The following is a 21,082-nucleotide window of genomic DNA, read 5'->3' as shown; positions in this document are numbered from 1 at the left end:
ATCCCTATGTATGGATCCTATATGACAGTGTATGTAGGCTGTACTGCAATACATCTAGGGGAGAACAGATCCATAAATACTGTACGTCATCTGGCGGAGCATGCCACGATTTTGTTTATCAGATTCATACGATATTTGACCGAAAACATCTTTTGTCTTTGTCAAATAGACATCTATTACAGCCCTATTACGGTTTTTTACAGTATGGCCCTGTTCATGAGCCCTAAATCTGGTGAGTAATCTTAAATAAATGCCACTTTCAGCTGCGTGAACAGAACCGGTATAAGTTACACACAGAGTCTCTGTGATTCTGTACTTAAAGAGGCTCTGTCACCAGATTGTAAATTCCCAATCTCCTACATAATGTGATTGGCGCTGTAATGTAGATAACAGCAGTGGTATTTATTTTGAAAAACTATAAATTTTGACGGAGTTATGACCTATGTTAGATTTATGCTAATGACTTTCTTAATAGCCAACTGGGCGTGTTTTCGCTTTTGACCAACTGGGCGTTGTAAAGAGAAGTGTATGACGCTGACCAATCAGTGACCAACACTTCTCATCATTCCCGCCCAGGTTCTTTCACTGCACACAGCGTAATCTCGCGAGATCACACTGTAACGTCACTTCCTTCCACAGGTCCTTCTCCGCCGCATCGGAAGAGAGAAGACACATCGTCTCCAGGCGTCCGAGAGGGTAGAGTTGAATCTGCAGCAGCATCACAGTGTGCAGGTAAGCATAGTGAACTCCCTAGAGACTCTACCCTCTCGGATGCCTGGAAACGATGCCCATGACCTCCTGACGGCCGCAGCCGTGGATCTGTGAGCGCTGGCCCCAGCCTCCTCCTCAGGAGATGCCTGCGATCACTTCCGCTTACCACGGCCGGGTCTGTAGGGTGCGCACGCACGCTCATGCCCGCTCTTAAATGGCCAGCGCGCGTACCTGAGTTAATGTCTAAATAAACCCACGAGCACCCTGGACTATAAGAGGGGCCCAGCCCCATCCTGCCTTGCCTGAGCGTTGTTGTCTTACCTTAAGTTTGCCTTAGCAAATGGTCTCCTAGTGTTTCCCAGTTCCCAGTGTTTCCCGTTCCTGCTATGTGTAACCTGTGTCCCATGCTATCCTGGTCAAGTGCTGTGTTGAGCTGAAGTCGAGCTGTGCTGTATACCATACCTGGCGCCTGCCTGCTGCCTAGTCCCAGCCGAGCCTGTCTTACTACTGTCCGAGCTACCACAGGTACACTATACGAACTATAGATTGTGACCTGTGCCCTGTTGGTCAGCTGCCATACCGCCAAGGCGGTACGGCCCAGTGGGTCCATGTACCCAACGTGACAATTACCATGACTACTAGTGTAACTTCTGGGCGGTTCTGGTTTTAGTTGTTGAGCCTATTCCACTTCTCTGTCTTTCTTCCTATAGATTGAAGTGTGGAGTATTTAAATCTGAGTTGGTTCTGTTTTCTTTACTTGTGATTTTCCTTTTTTCATGTGTTTGATCAAGCTGCTGACTATACCCAGTTTTTGGAACTGGACCTCGGCTTGTCTCTGGATTACCCTTTGCTTACTGATTTAGACTTTCTGCTCCTGTCTGGTTTTGAACTCTGCAATCCCTGATCTCCACTAGATTTGTGATTTGGACTTTCTGTTTACCCTCGGGCTGTCTTGTTATCTCTTCTGGTATTTGCCTGCATTGCACCATTTATCCAACACCGAACTCTGTTAAAACAAACTGGGATCTCTGCTGCGAAGTCCAACCTGCCTTGCGTTGGGCTCTGGCAAAAACCATAGAGTAGCCTTACATTCTGTTGATCAGAGTAGTGACAGATTTGGTGTTGCAGATTTATTTGCACGCTCATTCCTGACCGTCTCCAGCAGCCTTTGGGGTATCACTCACCTAGCAATTCCATAAACTTCCACCATGGGAATTTCTCAACTGGCAATTCCATGACATTCTAATGTGTTTGAGAATAGTCCCTCTGCCCCATGACGTGTGCCGTTGAGAGAAAAAGGTTCAATGTTTTTAATATGACCAATTATGAAACTAGAAATTAAGTGTTGTCAGATGAATCTTGCCACTTTTATTCCTCCCTCTTCCTATACTCAACCACCAGTGGCGTATCTATAGGGGTCACAGCGATCGCAATTGCGACTGGGCCCTGAAGCCCGCGGTCCCCCACACCATGTCTATTAAAAGTTACTATAGTAAGTGGGGCCCATATAATAAACTACATGGGCTCCTGTTACTATAGTAACATTATGCTTTCCCTACTCGCTCCCGAGCGCAGCGGAGCTCCTGATGTCTTTAACGTCTTTGACGTCATGATGCTGTGCGCCGCACACAACGTCATGACGCTGAATGGCGTCAGGACCTCCACTGCGCCCAGAGCTGAGGAGGAGGGTAACTATAACATTACTGTCTGTTGGTGCCCTTTATCTAAGCCTACCATGTGGTAGGCTTAGATACAGGGCCCATTAGACAGGATCACACGTGATCCTGTCTGCTGGGCTCTGTATCTAAGCCTACCGCATGGTAGGCTTAGATACATGACCCATGTGTGATTCTATCCGATGGGCCCTTTATCTAAGCCTACCACATAGTAGGCTATGTACAGGGCCCCAGCAGACAGTAAGCTTATACTGTAAAAGATTACTGTCTGCTGGGGACCTGTATCTAAGCCTACCATGCGGTAGACTTAGATACAGGGCCCATCAGACAGGATCACACATGGTGTGATCCTCTCTGCTGAGCCCTGTATCTAAGCCTACCAGATAGTAGGCTTAGATACATGGCCCATGTGTGATCCTGTCTGATAGGCCCTGTATCTAAGCCCACCACATGGTTGTCTTAGATACATGGCCCCAAGAGACAGTAATCTTATACTGAAAAAGATTACTGTCTGCTGGGGCCCGGTATCTAAGTCTACCATGTGCTAGGTGTAGCGGCCCCCAACGCACCTCTCACTCTTCCACTCATACTCACCTCTTTAAGGTACTGCTCCATTCACTCCAGTCTGCGGTCTGGCCTCCGTCGACACACCTGCTGTCCTTTGCTCTGGAGTAGCAGCATGCACTAATTGGTCATCTCCAGCACCTGTTGCTTTTCTATATAAGCTTTTACTCTCAGTTTGACTTTGCCAGAGCAATAAGGTTTCTCCCTTTTAAAGCCTGGTTCTGTGTCTGCTGCTTTTAATCTATCGGACTGTATCATCGATTATTCTTGTTTGCCGGCAACCTACTAACCCTGGAATGTCACCCCTACAATTCTTCAGTTCCACTGCCTACAACTACCGCTATGGATCCGAACTCGAGACTGTACACCTAAATAGTAAGTGCGCCATTTGTCACGTGTATTCCGTTGGTTATTTATCGGCTGTTGTATCATGAGACTATTAGGGGGTTCAGCGATCAGGGGATTCCTTGCCTTGAAGACCAAGACCCTATACAATATGATTACTACGCTGTTTTGGACCTTGTGGTAGGCTTAGATACAGGGTCCAATAGACAGTATCACACATGGGCCCTGTATCTAAGCCTACCACAAGTGTTACTAATGGGATTTTTTTTGTGTTTGTCCTTTTTTTTTACAGATTTGGTTGTTGGACTATGTCGGATTCGAGGACTACTTCGTTCACGGCTTTTTTTATTTTCAATAAATGGTTAACGGGGGTTGTGTGCGGGTCTTGTATTTCAATAAAATATTGTAATGTCAGGATAGGGAGACAGACAGGTGAGCCCTAATCTACCCGCCACTCAGTCCCTGCCTACTTGCACAGCCCATCCTAGGCGACGGCGTACAACTGGGCGACGGTCCCTACGCTCAATATGTGCACGACAGACAAACAAGACAAGGGAACACAAAAGCAAAGGAATGTGGGGCAGTTGCCCACGGCGACACCGTGAGCTACAGAGTAGTGGACGAGCCGAGTCAAACTAGGAGTGTACGAGGTAACAAATTCTGAGCAGGAGAATAGTCAGTCAAGCCAGGGTCAATATGAAGCAGAGGTCAATGGTAACAGCAGGAACAGCAGAGCCAGGAAACAAGAGAATCACAGGCAAAGGACAAGCAGCAAATGAAGGTATAAGTAGACCAAGGGTGGGAGCTAGAACCATCTGGCCAGTCTGCGATAGGCTCTCCCACTCCTCAGCCTACCAGCCTGAGTGGTAGCAGATCGAGTCACTCTGGCAGAGCTAAGAACAGATGGAGGCTGATTTACCACGGGCGTCGACACAGAAGCTGTGTCAGGCAAATCCTTCACAAATATTTTGTCTATGTCTGTATTTTTGTTAAACTTTATTACTACTGCGTTAGTAATGGCTGCAGGCTGATTGCCAGCATCCATTACTAAGGCGGGGCTTAGTGTTAGCTGATACAGAGGCTAACACTAACTCCCATTATTACCCCAGTGCCCACCGCCACCAGGGGTACCGGGAAGAGGCGGGTGCGATCCAGTACCCTACCATCTGTAGAGACGGTCGTGCACTTGGGCGGCCGCAGGCTGGTATTATCAGGCTGGGAAAGCCCAAAAACAGTGGGCCTTCCCACAAATGTAATGCTAGCCTGCTGTTATGTATCTAGCTGGTTATGAAAAAATTGTTGGTCCCCCCCATTTTTCATAACCAGCCACTCTATCTAATCTTATCCATGGCTATAGGGTCGTAGTGCTATAGATATGCTGTCTCCCCTGACGGTTTAAGACCTTAGTGACGCCCCTGGCTGCTAGTGCTGCATCGTTGGGTCACTTAGGAGAGCCAGCGATGCAGCTGAAAGCTGCGGGCCATGGACCATGAGAAGAAGCTGGGGGGGCGGTCCAATTAGGACTTTTGCACCGAGGCCCATGAGCCTTTAGCTACGCCCCTGTGAACCATTGGATTTCTTATACAGTGGAGGAAATAAGTATTTGATCCCTTGCTGATTTTGTAAGTTTGCCCACTGTCAAAGTCATGAACAGTCTAGAATTTTTAGGCTAGGTTAATTTTACCAGTGAGAGATAGATTATATAAAAAAAAAAAAAGAAAATCACATTGTCAAAATTATATATATTTATTTGCATTGTGCACAGAGAAATAAGTATTTGATCCCCTACCAACCATTAAGAGTTCAGCCTCCTCCAGACCAGTTACATGCTCCAAATCAACTTGGTGCCTGCATTAAAGACAGCTGTCTTACATGGTCACCTGTATAAAAGACTCCTGTCCACAGACTCAATTAATCAGTCTGACTCTAACCTCTACAACATGGGCAAGACCAAAGAGCTTTCTAAGGATGTCAGGGACAAGATCATAGACCTGCACAAGGCTGGAATGGGCTACAAAACCATAAGTAAGACGTTGGGTGAGAAGGAGACAACTGTTGGTGCAATAGTAAGAAAATGGAAGACATACAAAATGACTGTCAAACGACATCGATCTGGGGCTCCATGCAAAATCTCACCTCGTGGGGTATCCTTGATCCTGTGGAAGGTGAGAGCTCAGCTGAAAACTACACGGGGGGAACTTGTTAATGATCTCAAGGCAGCTGGGACCACAGTCACCAAGAAAACCATTGGTAAACACATTACGCCGTAATGGATTAAAATCCTGCAGTGCCCGCAAGGTCCCCCTGCTCAAGAAGGCACATGTACAGGCCCGTCTGAAGTTTGCAAATGAACATCTGGATAATTCTGAGAGTGATTGGGAGAAGGTGCTGTGGTCAGATGAGACTAAAATTGAGCTCTTTGGCATTAACTCAACTCTCCGTTTTTGGAGGAAGAGAAATGCTGCCTATGATCCAAAGAACACCATCCCCACTGTCAAGCATGGAGGTGGAAACATTATGTTTTGGAGGTGTTTCTCTGCTAAGGGCACAGGACTACTTCACCGCATCAATGGGAGAATGGATGGAGCCATGTACCGTCAAATCCTGAGTGACAACCTCCTTCCCTCCACCAGGACATTAAAAATGGCTCGTGGCTGGGTCTTCCAGCACGACAATTACCCGAAACATACAGCCAAGGCAACAAAGGAGTGGCTCAAAAAGAAGCACATTAAGGTCATGGAGTGGCCTAGCCAGTCTCCAGACCTTAATCCCATCGAAAACTTATGGAGGGAGCTGAAGATCCGAGTTGCCAAGCGACAGCCTCGAAATCGTAATGATTTACAGATGATCTGCAAAGAGGAGTGGGCCAAAATTCCATCTAACATGTGTGCAAACCTCATCATCAACTACTAAAAATGTCTGACTGCTGTGCTTGCCAACAAGGGTTTTGCCACCAAGAATTAAGTCTTGTTTGTCAAAGGGATCAAATACTTATTTCTCTGTGCATAATGCAAATAAATATATATAATTTTGACAATGTGATTTTTATTTTATTTTTTTATAGAATCTATCTCTCACTGGTAAAATTAACCTAGCCTAAAAATTCTAGACTGTTCATGACTTTGACAGTGGGTAAACTTACAAAATCAGCAAGGGATCAAACACTTATTTCCTTCACTGTAGTTAGCAGCACAGACAGGAAAATGGAGCTCTTATCTCTAGTAACATATATGAGCAAAATCTGTATAATCACTTCTTCTGCCACTTACTCATACGTTCATGTTGTTGGAAATACATTTTAAATCTTTTCAAAGTTTCATGTCTGAAGAAGGGTTGCAAGGACTGCAGAGGACCTAGGTGGGGTAGGTCCCTTGGTGGTGGAGGACCCCCTCTCCATATAATCTGTCCCTGGTTGCACTACTTTTGAAGTCATGCGAAAACATGTCTATGTGTAGCCTTTGCCTAAATGTGCCTCTATTTTAAATAAATACATTAAATTGTATTTAAGGGGGCTTTCCTATGAGAGACATTTATGACATATCCACAGGATATGTCATAAATGTCAGATAGATGCGTGTCCCACTTCTGGGACCCGCATCAACCTCCAGAATGTGGCTCCTTAAACCCCGTTCAGCCGCTCTGTGTTGCGGCTGAACCAGGTAAATTCCGACCATAAAAAAGGCAATATGGTCGTGAGTTATGAAAGTAGCGTAGCTCGCTGACCTATGCTGTTTCAGTTACTCCCATAGAACTGAATGGTAGTTACGGAAATGACATAGATCGCATGCTATACTTCTTTCGTAACTGCCATTCACTACTATGGGAGTTACGGAAACAGCATTGTTCAGACAGCTACGCTGTTTCCGTAACTCCGGACCATATAACCAGGAAGTGGCCGGGAGGCAGCTAGAGCACACAGTGGCAGAACGGGGTTTAGGGGGCCCCATTCTAGAGATGGGTGCGAGTCCCAGAGGTGGGACCCGCATTTATCTGACATTTATGACATATCCTGTGGATCTGTCATAAATGTCCTTCATGGGAAAACCCCTTTAAATGGAAAACACACACAACTGTACACACAAACAATATATCGTGTATGTATGTCAATAGTCAAATATGAGTCAAGGGTGAAATTCAGGTCAATGAAGGTTTAGTTGATTTTACAGCAAGTCTGACTGCCTGTCTTTCAGTTTATGGATTTATCATTTCATATACTGTATGTCTATTTTCATTAGCAAGTATCTTAGAAAGTAAAACATTGAAAGTTTACTGTGGTATTCCAACAAAACAGCAGATGCTTATCTGTAAAAAACAAAACAAAGAAAACCTTTGAGTAGGCATACAAATTCCTGCTGCTTATTCTCTGTATTCTATACAACATTGACATCACTGAGTTTTTACAAGAAACTTCCCGTCCATTTTTTTACATAGTGTCTTTAAATAAGAATTAAAAAATAGCCAAAAACTTCTTGGTGAAGAGATTCCTCTGCGCCACAACACATAAAGGGCAGATCCATAAATAACACAGTCTGACTCTTTGCTTAATGTCCAGGATGAGTGGAACAGATTGTATCATGAACAGCTCTCCCTTTGGCTAATTAAATAGCAGTCTCACTTACCATAAAGCATATTCTTATTAAAACAAGTATGTAAAGTCACTCTTGTGGATGAATTATTCTCAAGTAAGTGCCATAAAGCCCATTACGTTGCTTATCTTAGAAGTGGATCTGATCCAAACGGACAATCAAGGAATTTCTCTTGGATTATTCTAGATTAGAAAAACATAAATGTAACTCAGAAAGTTACTTTGATAAATTTAAACTGGGCAAATTATTCACTGTGTTTACAAAAAGTAGTACCGAGAAGAAATTTTCGATTATGTTTAAAGGAAAGTACGTACAGTGAAATTCCTTTAACCTGGCATTTAATTATCCAGAAAATGTTATAATCTGGCACGTTTCCAGCAGAAGTCTACAATTTAGTAAAATTACTTTAATCCAGTATCCACTAATCCGATATGTGTTTCCAGCAACAAAAAAAAATTATCTTAATATAGAATTATACAAGATAAGAAGCAGAAGACTGCGCAGAGAAAAAAAAGTTATAGATGCAGATTTGGTGTTAACACTCTTAGGGCAAATTCAGACGTGGCAGAATTTTTCCGCTGCAAATGTTGGTGCAGATTTGGGGCAATTACGCAATGAATCTGCACCAACATTTGCATATTTGACAGGTAATTCAGACGTTGCAGAAAACACAGTGGACTTGCCACAGATTTCAGTTTTTGCATTGCAAAGGCTGAAATACGCAGTGAAATTCCGCTTCTTCTCCGCAACAGACAGTGCCTGCTGCGGAGGGAAAATTCCGCACCGCAGCCTATGGTCCGCAGCGTCTGAACTAACTTGCCTAAAAATGTATTGAAACAGATGTAAAAAAAGACCGCTGGAGAATTCCACTGCGGACTGTCCACGGCAGAATTCCACAGCAATTCCGCCACGTCTGAATGTGCCCCTAGGCTGAGTTTACATGGGGAGGATACACTGAGTAAAGTTACACTGCATATCCGCCCTGGTGGCCGCAGGGAATTCCGGACGAAAAACCGCAAAAAACAGTTTTTCGCCCAGGAAGTCAGTTGTGGAAAACTACAGCACTTAGCCGGCCTGCTGGCAAGCCAGCTTCCTGGGATGATGTTTCATCCCAGGAGACCACTGCAGCCTGTTATTGACTGCAGCGGAGGTCAAATGGGTTGAAACGTCATCCCAGGAGGCCGGCCTGGAGAAAGAAACACAGACTACTGGGTAAGAGTTTTTCCACCGCAAAATTGCAACAACTGCTATTTGTCGCAGGTTTTACCTCCCATTGAATTAAATGGGGAAAGCCTGCAACAAATAAGCAGCGTTTACGCAAATACAATTGACATGCTACGGAATAAAATTCTGCATATAAATTTCTGAGCATTTCTTCCACTCAGTATTTACACAGCGTGGGGATGTGATTTTTTCTATCTCGTTCACTCTGCTGTTACTGTATTATGCTGTGGATTTTCTGCAACGAAGATCCACAGTATTTACACAATGTGAGAAATACCTTTACAAGTAAATTTTCATATACTTTTATATGACCATCCGATAATCTAGAATATTCAAAAATCCGGGACCTATCAGACCCCATTAATGTCAGATTCAAGAAATCTTATTGTAGGTTTGATATTAAAAGAACCAGCAATGTTTGCTTGCATTGAACATCCACTAAACAAAAATAGGAGAGTGTATTCTACCAATGAATTTCAGATTAAGGCCGACCCTCCAATTCTCTCTTTAATGGGTGGGAGTGAGCCACAGCTTTAGTTGGCAAACACATGTGGTAAAAACCTTAGTACCAATTAAACAACTGCACCCAGAATCCAATGCCCATACCTGGTTATCTGTCCATTTGTGGATGCCCAGTGGCCCAACATCCGCATATTTTCATTGCAAAAGTAATTCCTATGTAAAGAGGACAGGAGGCCGAGTACATCCATTACTGAGTCCAAACCTACCCACCTAAAGGACAACAAGCCCTATAACTGCTACCCCAGCCCAAAGCCCGACTCCACTCCAGCTCAAAGCATTTAAGCCATCCCTTTCCTCACAGGTTTAACCCCTTTTTCCCTAGCCTATCCAGTGCTGATCATATTTGCTGAAGTGCAGGTAGGGAAGCTATGGAACATGTCAAATTCCCTGCAGTCCCTAATGCTATTTTTGGAAGGCTTCAGAGGATAATGGAAGCAATGCACCAATTCTCTCTTTTCCATCCTAATTTTGTTTTTTGTTGTGATTTAGGAAAAATACATCAGTTCTCTATGAAATTACACAAGTGAATCTACTATTAGGTATAAATATTTGAAAGGTGACCTAATATTTTCATATAGTAGGAAATATCTCAAGCATCATCATTCCTAATTTTCTATCTGGCTTGGCACTTGGGAGATTTTTTTGAAGAGTCAACAGACTCCTATATATAGTTGGAGGCTATTAAGAGATGTAAGTGACAATATTGTTTAGTAAATTTAGTTTGTACACTTGTTTTTTTTTTCTAAGAACATTAGGTTGCATTTGAAAAAGGATTCTTCACTGTTTTGAGGTGTGTTTGGCTACATGCCGACTGAAAATTACCTATTGTGGTTGTAATCCATTTATGTAAATGGTAAAAATTATCAGATCCGTAATAGGAAAAAGCTCTAACCTAATTAAACATTTTCCAGTCTGATTGCTGTTTGTATCATTCTATGTTATGGGGGATAGTTTTGCTACTATGGAAAAATAATTCTGCTTTCGACATAAGAACCTCCCCACCCACAAGTCATTGACAAGTTTCTCTGCATAAATGTGGACTTGCAATGCATTGATATGTCTAGCACATGAGTATTTCCAGGTTTAAATGTGCCCCCAGAATAATTAGAACCACAGTCAGCCCTAAAAGTGCCAGCTACAACAGTTCCAGTGCAACAAAAACCGTAATAGCAACAATACACAACAATAATAACAGTACCATACAGAGGGCGCTTGTAACCAACCATACCTGCTACAGTGCCCCATTATAATACCAGTCTCTTCCCCATAACACAGCCAGAGTGGCTCATAACACATTCAGCAACAGGATCTATTAGCAGTAATATCCACAAAGCTCCCATAATGATTGCTAATCTCAAAGACAACATAGGTATAGGACAATTTTTTATGTGTGTATGAATATAGCTGTAAATTATACTGTCATAAAGTTTCTAAATAATACCACTATCCCCTATACAATTCACAAATATCCCCATAGTGTTACTAAACAAAACCCAGTATACAAAGGTCAATATTACCAATAATACAATTATACAAGAAACCAATAATACCACTCCATTATGACCACATATTACTATTACACAGTGACTAAATAATACCACCATACTGTTACTTAATAATATCCCCCACACCATGGCTACGTATTACCACCACATAGTGACTGAATAATACCACCATACTGTTACTGAATAATACCACCACACCATGACCACTTATTACAACAACATAGTGACTGAATAATACCAACGTACTATTACTGAATTTTTATCAGCAGACTAAGTGACTGAATAATACCCTCATACTTTTACTGAATAATACCACCACACCATAACCCCATAGTGACTGAATAATACCACCATAATGTTACTGAATAATACCTCCACACCATAACCACATAGTGACTGAATAATACCACTCCATTATGACCACATATTACTATTACACAGTGACTAAATAATACCACCATACTGTTACTTAATAATATCCCCCACACCATGGCTACGTATTACCACCACATAGTGACTGAATAATACCACCATACTGTTACTGAATAATACCACCACACCATGACCACTTATTACAACAACACAGTGACTGAATAATACCAACGTACTATTACTGAATTTTTATCAGCAGACTAAGTGACTGAATAATACCCTCATACTTTTACTGAATAATACCACCACACCATAACCCCATAGTGACTGAATAATACCACCATAATGTTACTGAATAATACCTCCACACCATAACCACATAGTGACTGAATAATACCAACATACTGTTACTGAATAATATCACCACACTATGAGTATGACCACATAGTGACTGAATAATACACCCATACTGTTACTGAATAATACTGCCACAGCATAACCACATAGTGACTGAATAATACCACCATACTGTTACTGAATAATACAGCCACACCATGACCACATTGTGACTGACTAATACCCCCATACTGTTACTGAATAATACATCCACACCATGACCACATATTACTACCACATAGGGACTGAATAATACCACCATACTGTTACTGAATAATACCATGGCACCATGACCACATATTATTATTACATAATAACTGAATAATACGTCCATACAATTACTGAATAATACCACCACAATGTTACTGAATAATACTTCCACACTATGACCACATATTACCACCACATAGTGATTGAATTATAGCACCATACTGTTACTGAATAATACCACACCACACCATGACCACATATTAGCATTACATAATGACTGAATAATACGTCCATACTATTACTGAATAATACCACCACACCATGGCCACATATTACTATTACATAATGACTGAATAATACGTCCATACAATTACTGAATAATACCACCACACCATGACCACATATTACTATTACATAATGACTGAATAATACGTCCATACAATTACTGAATACTACCACCACACCATGATCACATATTACCACTACATAGTGACTAAATAATGCCACCATACTATTACTGAATAACACCGCCACACCATAACCACATATTACCACCACATTTTGACTGAATAATACGTCCATACTATTACTGAATAGTGTGCTGAATGTTATTGAACATGATACCATTGTGTGATACATGGATTTTTATTTTTTTTGTAGGACTTGCACTTGTATGCTTGTAATATGGCCCGTACTGTTCCACAAATATTGAACTAAGTGTTTCTGAACTAAGGTTCATGAGTCTCTGATGTTGACACACCACAATTTTAATTTAATAGATCAATGGCAAACAATGATTACATGGACATATTGCTACAGATCTATTATTTGTTCATTATCATTGCTTTCTACAGAAGAAAGTTTTAATGGGTACAATTTCAGTTTCTAACCTCTAAATCTTACAGAACCTGTCAGAAACATTAGAAATCAAGCTAAATATATTACAAGAACTTACAGGCCTGCTCTTACACATTTTACCTAGACTGTTTTCCAGAACATTATTTTAATACAAAATCATATTATTTTAAAAAGTTTGTTCAAACACGAAGTAATGTAAAAGAAAGAAAGAAAAACATTCAGTTTATAAGGATAACTGGATATGGAATGTGAACAGGTTTTTAAGCTTCTATTGTGTACACTCATTATCCTTGGGGCACCATTTTGAAGATTTAAGACAGTTATGTGCCCTGCGAGATGAAAAGGAAACAGCACTGCCAAGTTCAAGGAAAATATGCTGACAATGAACAGGTGTTTACATCTTCAACATGCTACGTGTCTATTCCAACAAAGTTTTAAATGACGCTGGCTTAAATTAACAGCAGCTCCGCCGTAGAGTGAGTGATAATTCAACAAGTGAGTTTTGATATCTCTTTAAAGTGCTTTGTTGGCTTTCATGCATCCTTGCTTGGGCTCGTTCAGACCAGCATCCTTCTTGTGTTTAACATTAATGTACTCATTCAGGGTTTAAAAGCTGCAAATATGGCTCAGACATAGGGATCATGCTCTAATGCTCATCGCTGATCTAAAAACATAAATGTGTAGGCTGTTTAAAAAGAGTAACTGACCACAATGCATTAGGATATAACATTAGTTAGTTAACCCAATGCTGGCAGCTCTATTCATAGAAACAGCGGAAGCATAGAAGTTTAGAATAAGGGTATGTTCACACGGCCTGTTTACGGACGTAATTCGGGCGTTTTAACCCCCCGAATTACGTCCGAAATTACGGCTTGAAAGCGTTGACAAACATCTGCCCATTGAAAGCAATGGGCTGACGTTTGTCTGTGCACACGAGGCGTATATTTACGCGTCGCTGTCAAAAGGCGGCGCGTAAATAGACGCCCGCGCCAAAGAAGTGTCATGTCACTTCTTCAGACGTAAATGGAGCCGTTTTCCATGGACTCCATGGAAAACCAGCTCCAGTTACGTCCGTAATGGACGCGGCGTTCAAGCGCCTGCACATGCCGTTACGGCTGAAATGACGGGGCTGTTTTCTCCTGGAGACAGCCCTGTAATTTCGCCCGTTACGGACGCTGCCGTGTGAACATACCCTATGGCTTGGTAAACAAGGACATGATATGGTGCAACACAATTTCAGAGATTTTGAAGGATAGTCAATAGACTTGCTCGGCAGCAGGAGTATGGATCAAAAGTCCATATCTACTAGCATAACCTACAAAAACCTGTGACCACACATAGTGTAGTATTGTACATCTAGGATAATAAAATATCAAAATGCTAAGATTGTGCTGACAATTAGGTAGAATTGTTCAGGCTTATCTCCCCAAAAATGTTGGGGTATGATGCCATGTTGGATGGACATTTTATCTATGGAGCAATGTATATTTACATAATGCCAAGGACTAGAAAGCCACATGGGCTAAAAAAAAAAAAAAAGCCTCAAACCAGCACCTTAAAAGAGATTCAAGCAAAACTATTGGTAAAAACATTCAGAAACAAATAAAAAAGAGCTAAACGCTGCGTGCCAGGAAAGATATGGAAAGGTGGGAAAACTTCGATCAGACTTGACTGGTTTGGACCACAAGATTTCACCTTTTAGATCCATTGGCGAAGTGCTGAGGGTCCAACCTGTCCCAATCAGTTTTTTGAGGGGGAAACTGCACCGTTAATAATAGCTTTGAGCTGCAAGGATGCTCAAGCATAATAGGGATGATCACTGAAGTCCAAGTCATTGATTTTATTCATGCAGCGTCCAGAAGCATCGGAGATTGTGCCAGGGTTGCCAACCGTCCACATAATCACAGACAGAGCATAATAATAAGACGCTTTTGGGCAGCGTTCGTAAAAAAACAAAATAGAAGCAACGGTGGTTTTTAGGCTGGAGGAGATTTAGCAGATTATTGCAGTTATCATCATTTTGCAGTTTACAGTAAATGCAGCTAATGTGTTAATATTAGTATTTGAGCTATATTACTTATAATCTGTATGGTTTATTTTTGTTTTACCAATTTGTCTGTAAAAAGTTTTCCTGTCTATCATTTTGACAAACGTTGTCCATAAAAAGTTGGCAACCCGCCACGGTACTCACGGTGAGTTTAGCCAATATTGGTGAGTTAGTTGGATTGGGATTCCTTGGGCCCACCAGAGGAAATAATTATAAGGGCTCACGTCAACTTTTAATTGCATCCTAAACTTTGTTGTTATCATTGCACACGCAGGACATATCATCAGTAAGGTTAAATAGATTATTTGTGAATTAACCTATAAGGAATCGACCGTAGCGGCAAGTGATTGGCTCCAAGTCAACTGCAAAAGTTATCTTCTAATGGACCTTTTGGACTCATTATTGTCTTAGTCTGCGATCACCAGGCATTCTGATGGGTCACCAGGAAAATCCCAGAACCCACCAGTACCCTCCAGTGTTTTGAGAGGCCAGTGCCACCCTGGTCTCAAGTGAGTGAGTGGTTGTACACCCACGCTGACTAAACTTGCCAAACTTGGGCAAATAGAATGTCAGAAAGTAGAGAATTTGAAACCACTTTTAATAAAATAGTCATTGATATAATGTCGTTACTAGAATGCTGCCATTTAATTGTAAGCAAGAACTTGTATGTGCTGTAAATATACATGCCTAAATAGATGGAGCTATGAACAAAGCGACCACATGGGTACATCACATAACCTCCATTTATTCGATGTGGCGTGGATAAGAATTAGTACATCACTAAGTGTTTACAGATAGCGTATATATAAATCTTTATGCAGCATAGCCCTGTACATACGACAACGATGGAGCACGTTACGGTGACAGACAGTTCCCTACAGCTTCATAGTACCTCATAGTAGTCCCTGCTCCTTGTACCACTGTACTACGCCCTGTACACAGCTCTGCAGCAATTAGGGTGGAGCAGATTTTTCTCATGAACTTTGAATCAGTTTGGACAATTGGCACTAATTCCTATGAAGTCACTTCAGAATTTGGTGACACTGCTGGTTATAATGCAGCACGACAAAAAGCAGGCTAGAATCTACACCTTCCAAAATGGAGCACCTTGCGGAAATCAAAATGTTCTCACATCAATGTCAAAATGTTATTTAAAAAATACTTGTAGGTGTGATCGTTATATAAAGAAAATCATCAATCATAGAGAAGTAAACATGTCACTGTTTCTGGTTCACTTTGGTTCTAGATGGGAATTCACCATTAAACTAATGCATAGACATAACTACTTGTTGTCATGGGTACTAAAATCACCCTTCACTAGAGGAAAAGAACCATATAAAGCTGCCAGAGTTATAAATTGACTTCAGCAAATTGAAAGTGTTTGTGAATTGTGTGAAGTGATGATGGAGAGCCTTTAAAAACTACAATGAATAGATTTCAGCACAGTATAAAACAGTAGCCAGGAAATCTATGTGTAAAAGGCACGGTGTCCGCAGACTGTCTGTGTTACTCTCAGTACAACTAGCCATGATCGTACTACTTCTGGATCAACAAGCAGACGCCAGCCTGGACTGATGGAAATTAATAAGGGTACATCTTACGTCCAAATAGAGCATAAACTAATTATAGTAATGCACTTAGTTATGGAGATTTGGAAAATGTATAAATCAAGTATATTAAAATAGCAGTGTGAGATTTTCTCCTTCTTCAGGAAATCCATTACACTTAGTAAACACTTGGAGAATTTTATTAAATACGGCTGTAAAAGTTAAAACAACAGTTCAAATATCTTTAAAATTACAGAAATTAAAGAAGCTTTTTCTATGTATAGAGGCAAAGCCAGAAAATACAAAAAATACTGGTTCATCCACATCCTGGAGGCTTAAAACAGCTTGTGATTTTAAGTTTTTTTTTTTTTCGATTTTATAGAGTTGTCTGAGTTGCAAAGTGGTTGCCTATTACAATTTACTTTGCGTTCTAAAACTATGCACACACCGATTGTTGCATATCCTATGCCAGTTCTTAGTTTACTGTTTCTACATGACAACCAGATTGGCGGTCATTACACCTCCCATAGAGGTTGACATTAGTTTGGATAAGGGGTTCTTACATTATGATCCAGCATTGCCGATGTATAATATTAATTATAGCAACCACTCTTCAGTTCATAAAAATAACTATAAAAGTGTTATGGACCCATCAATTTAACATTATTTAAAGACAGGGACTGCATTAGCGGGTAGCAAATTAGACTAATTCATCAAGGTCCCCGCTTCCTGGGAGATTCCTGAGGATGGAATCCAGAGCTGCAACCTGACAGTGAAGCAGGAAATAATTCTACTCCATTTTCACCTCTTCATGACCATAGAAAACTTTGCATCTGTTAAAGCACATCCGCACTATCGATGATCTATGCAGAGAAGGAAGAGGAGGCTGAATGCAATGAGCCTAATACTTGCTACCCTCCTTCAGATTCCTATTACAGCAGAACATTGCTAGTGCATGGATACCAGTGCTGCTTGCAATAAACATAAAACAGACACTGTAAAAACTTGATAAAACTCAAGATCTGACAAATCATGATTTTTTTGGTGATTGGTACTCAGATTTTTAAGCTAACATTCGTAGTCACGGGTTCATAAAATATCATAAATCATCAAAATACATTCTAGTTGTATGTTTCCCCTTCAGTTTCACTGTTAATTAACTTGCAATCAATTAAATAATTGATGTTAAAAGACCTGGTCTACATAAGAGACTGGCATATCCCAGTTGACATAAGAAGATTGACATTTTTCTGCATATTAATTTAATTTACCATAAAATCCCCTTCTTAACTTCCAGAAAAATATTGGATATATGAACCTTGTTTTAGGTAGATCTCACTAGACATCCATTTAACTCTTCTGTTCCTTATTTCCACTGATATTTTCAGTCCAGACTTTTTTCAACATATTTGTCAATTGGCATCTTACTCATATAAGCAGCTTAATGTTGTCTGCATACCATACTTGGCTGAATAGTATTAATTTTGGTCCAAGCAAAGCATTTTTGATGTCATCAAAAAAATCATTGATATTTGTTTTTAAAATAGTTTATTATTTCAGATTACCACATTTTTAGGTTTAATTTAGCAGCTGCTTCTCATATCTCCTATTAATTTCAGTGAAGAGAGAAGAAATAAAGATGGTCACTTCTCAGGTCAATTATGAGAACCAGGTCGATCTCATTCTCAGAATTGGTGACGTTTTTTGGACATCGTTGTACTAGTAGTCCTAGGCTAATTTACATTCACACTTTTTTTTTTATCCTTTTTTATTCATTTGTTAATAATCCTGCAGCCTATAACATAGTTATTTTGGATTACCTAGTTAAATCCCCAAAAATAAAGCTATAGCAGGTCCTTGGTATTCCTGGATCATGTGCTCACTTTTATGGAAGAGGCCTTCATGAGAGTCTTGCCCCTATAGAGAAGAAAGGGAAAGAGACTATAATCTGAAAGAGTCATTGGGTCAGATTTACTAATGCTGTCTTATGGGTGAACTAAACGTCAATGATTCCAACATACGCTTAACGTGGAAGGTAAACCGTATGGCCATTGATTTTCTGGACATACTTATTAAGCGTGATGATGTTGGTTGTGTTCAGACTGATGTACACCGGAAAGACACATCGGTCAACTCATACCTACATGCTTCCTCTTCACATCCTAGACACATGATCAACTCGATTCCAGTTGGCCAATTCCTAAGGATCAGGAGATTATGTTCCTCTAGGGATGATTTTGAGAAACAGGCATCTGACCTCAAACAACGGTTTCTGGATAGAGGCTACACCAAAAGATGCATTAACAAGGCATACGAGAGGGCATGTAGGTCCACGCGGATTCAATTACTCCACCCTGCCAGCAAGAAATCAGATGATCTTAAAATCAGGTATGTAACTACATACCACGATAGATGGGGGGAAATGCGCAAGTGTTTGTCCAAACACTGGTCTGTCTTACAAACGGACGGCATTCTATCCGAAATTTTGCCTCCGAGACCTCCAGTAGCATCAAGGAGAGCAAGAAATCTCCGGGACACACTAGTTCACAGCCACCACCAACCACAATTGCCCAAACCAATTTTTGGGGCATCAAAACCACGATGGGGTTGTCGCCCATGTGGTCGATGCATAGCGTGTCCAAACATTGTTAGTGGAGATGATTTTGTGGACTCTTTGGGTGAGAAAACGTATAAGATTACCTGGCCCATCAATTGCAACACGAAGGGAGTAATTTATTATGCATGCTGCCCCTGTCCAAAAATCTACATAGGCCTCACAACAAGAGAACTCAAATTAAGAACGAGGGAACACGTCAATAGCATTGAGGCAGCCAGGGGGACGTCTCCTGACAACATTGATCTCCTGAAAACTCTGCCACGACATTTCTTCCTGTACCATAATTGTGCATCCAAAGACCTCAAAATTAAAGGCATTGACCATGTTGAGCTTAACTTGAGAGGTGGTTCGTTAATGCAAAAATTGTTGCGAGTAGAATCCAAGTGGATTTGGAAACTCAAAACACTACAACCAAAGGGTTTGAACGAAACCCTTGGGTTTGCAGCTTTCCTATAAGGGTGTTGGGATCTCTCACGGTGTTGTTGTTGTTTTTAACCAATGTGTTATGTGTACAGTAATAGCCATTTTTTAACATATGACTGTTTTTAGTTGTTCTAGATTGCCATTTGTCTATGGTGCACTTGCTGTGACACAACATTCTATTGACCTTCTGCGCCTGTGACGACTTCTTTTCCTCCACCATCCAATGGGGGTGTCCAATACATAGGTGTATGTTCTGTGGACCACGTATCCTGGCAGTATGAATTTGTATCCTGGCCCAACACCCGAATTTACCCACTTTGTATCTGTTTTAGCCTGCATGTCATCATCTGGTCTGAGTAGATAACAATATGCTGCATTCATTTACGTGGTTATATACTGTATATATGTTATTGTGATCTTTCTCTATTGCACCACCACGGGTGTTGTATGACTGCTAGTTGTCAATGTTTATTGTCTAATAGGCACTTTATGATGTACTAATCCAACAAATTCTATTAACTGGTATTTTTAAAATTTTTACATTTTCGTCATGTTTAGTGATGTGATGTTATCAAGTGCTAGTTTTTGCACGTATGTAATAATTTGTGATAGATAAACTTGCACTAATTATATAATGGATGTGGGTGGGGGCACCTACGTCTATTGCACTGATGGCAGTTATATTCTCGATGATGTTTTGGACATTTATTTATTATTATATACTTCATTTATGATCTTTTTGTCACATGCCTTTATGTCCTTTTTTATTAAATCACTGGTCACTGCACAGTATTATCATTGTTTTATATTACTTGTACTTATCACTTATTATCATTGGCTTTGATATTTTATTCGCATCACTCACCAACATTTACTCACATTTCACCTTAAATATTTCACATTTGTGTTTTATTATTTCAGCCACTAACTTAATTACGTCACTTGTTTAGTGTTTACTGATCATGGCCTCATTTTGCGAATTCCCTGGTCACTATTCGCTCTTCGCACGTTCACATTCCTCACATTCACTAGTTTATTACAACATATGGGCTGTCTTTGCAGTCCGTCTATAGTGCTGTCATTAATTACTAGCCACGATATGGCCAGCTATGTAACACATATACACGTATATGCATTAGCATTAAGGTGAGTTAGGGTATGTTCACACGCTGAGAGGCAGTTACGTGTGAAAAGACAGACTGTTAACAGCTGCCTCGTTTCACACGTAAAAGCTCCTCCTCGTAATATACGAGGCGTCTGAGACGCTCGTAAACCTTGAGCCGTGCTTCATTGATTTCAATGAAGAACGGCTCAAATTACGTGGCAAAGAAGTGCCCTGCACTTCTTTGCCGAGGCAGTAAATTTACGCGTCGTAGTTTGACAGCTGTCAAACGACGACGCGTAAATAACAGGTCGTCTGCACAGTACGTCGGCAAACCCATTCAAATGAATGGGCAGATGTTTGCCGACGTATTGCAG

Source organism: Rhinoderma darwinii, chromosome 7 (genome assembly GCF_050947455.1).
Source record: "Rhinoderma darwinii isolate aRhiDar2 chromosome 7, aRhiDar2.hap1, whole genome shotgun sequence".
In the NCBI taxonomy this organism is placed as follows: domain Eukaryota; kingdom Metazoa; phylum Chordata; class Amphibia; order Anura; family Rhinodermatidae; genus Rhinoderma; species Rhinoderma darwinii.
The sequence above is the reverse complement of the archived record's forward strand: the minus strand, read 5'-3'. Positions refer to the sequence as shown.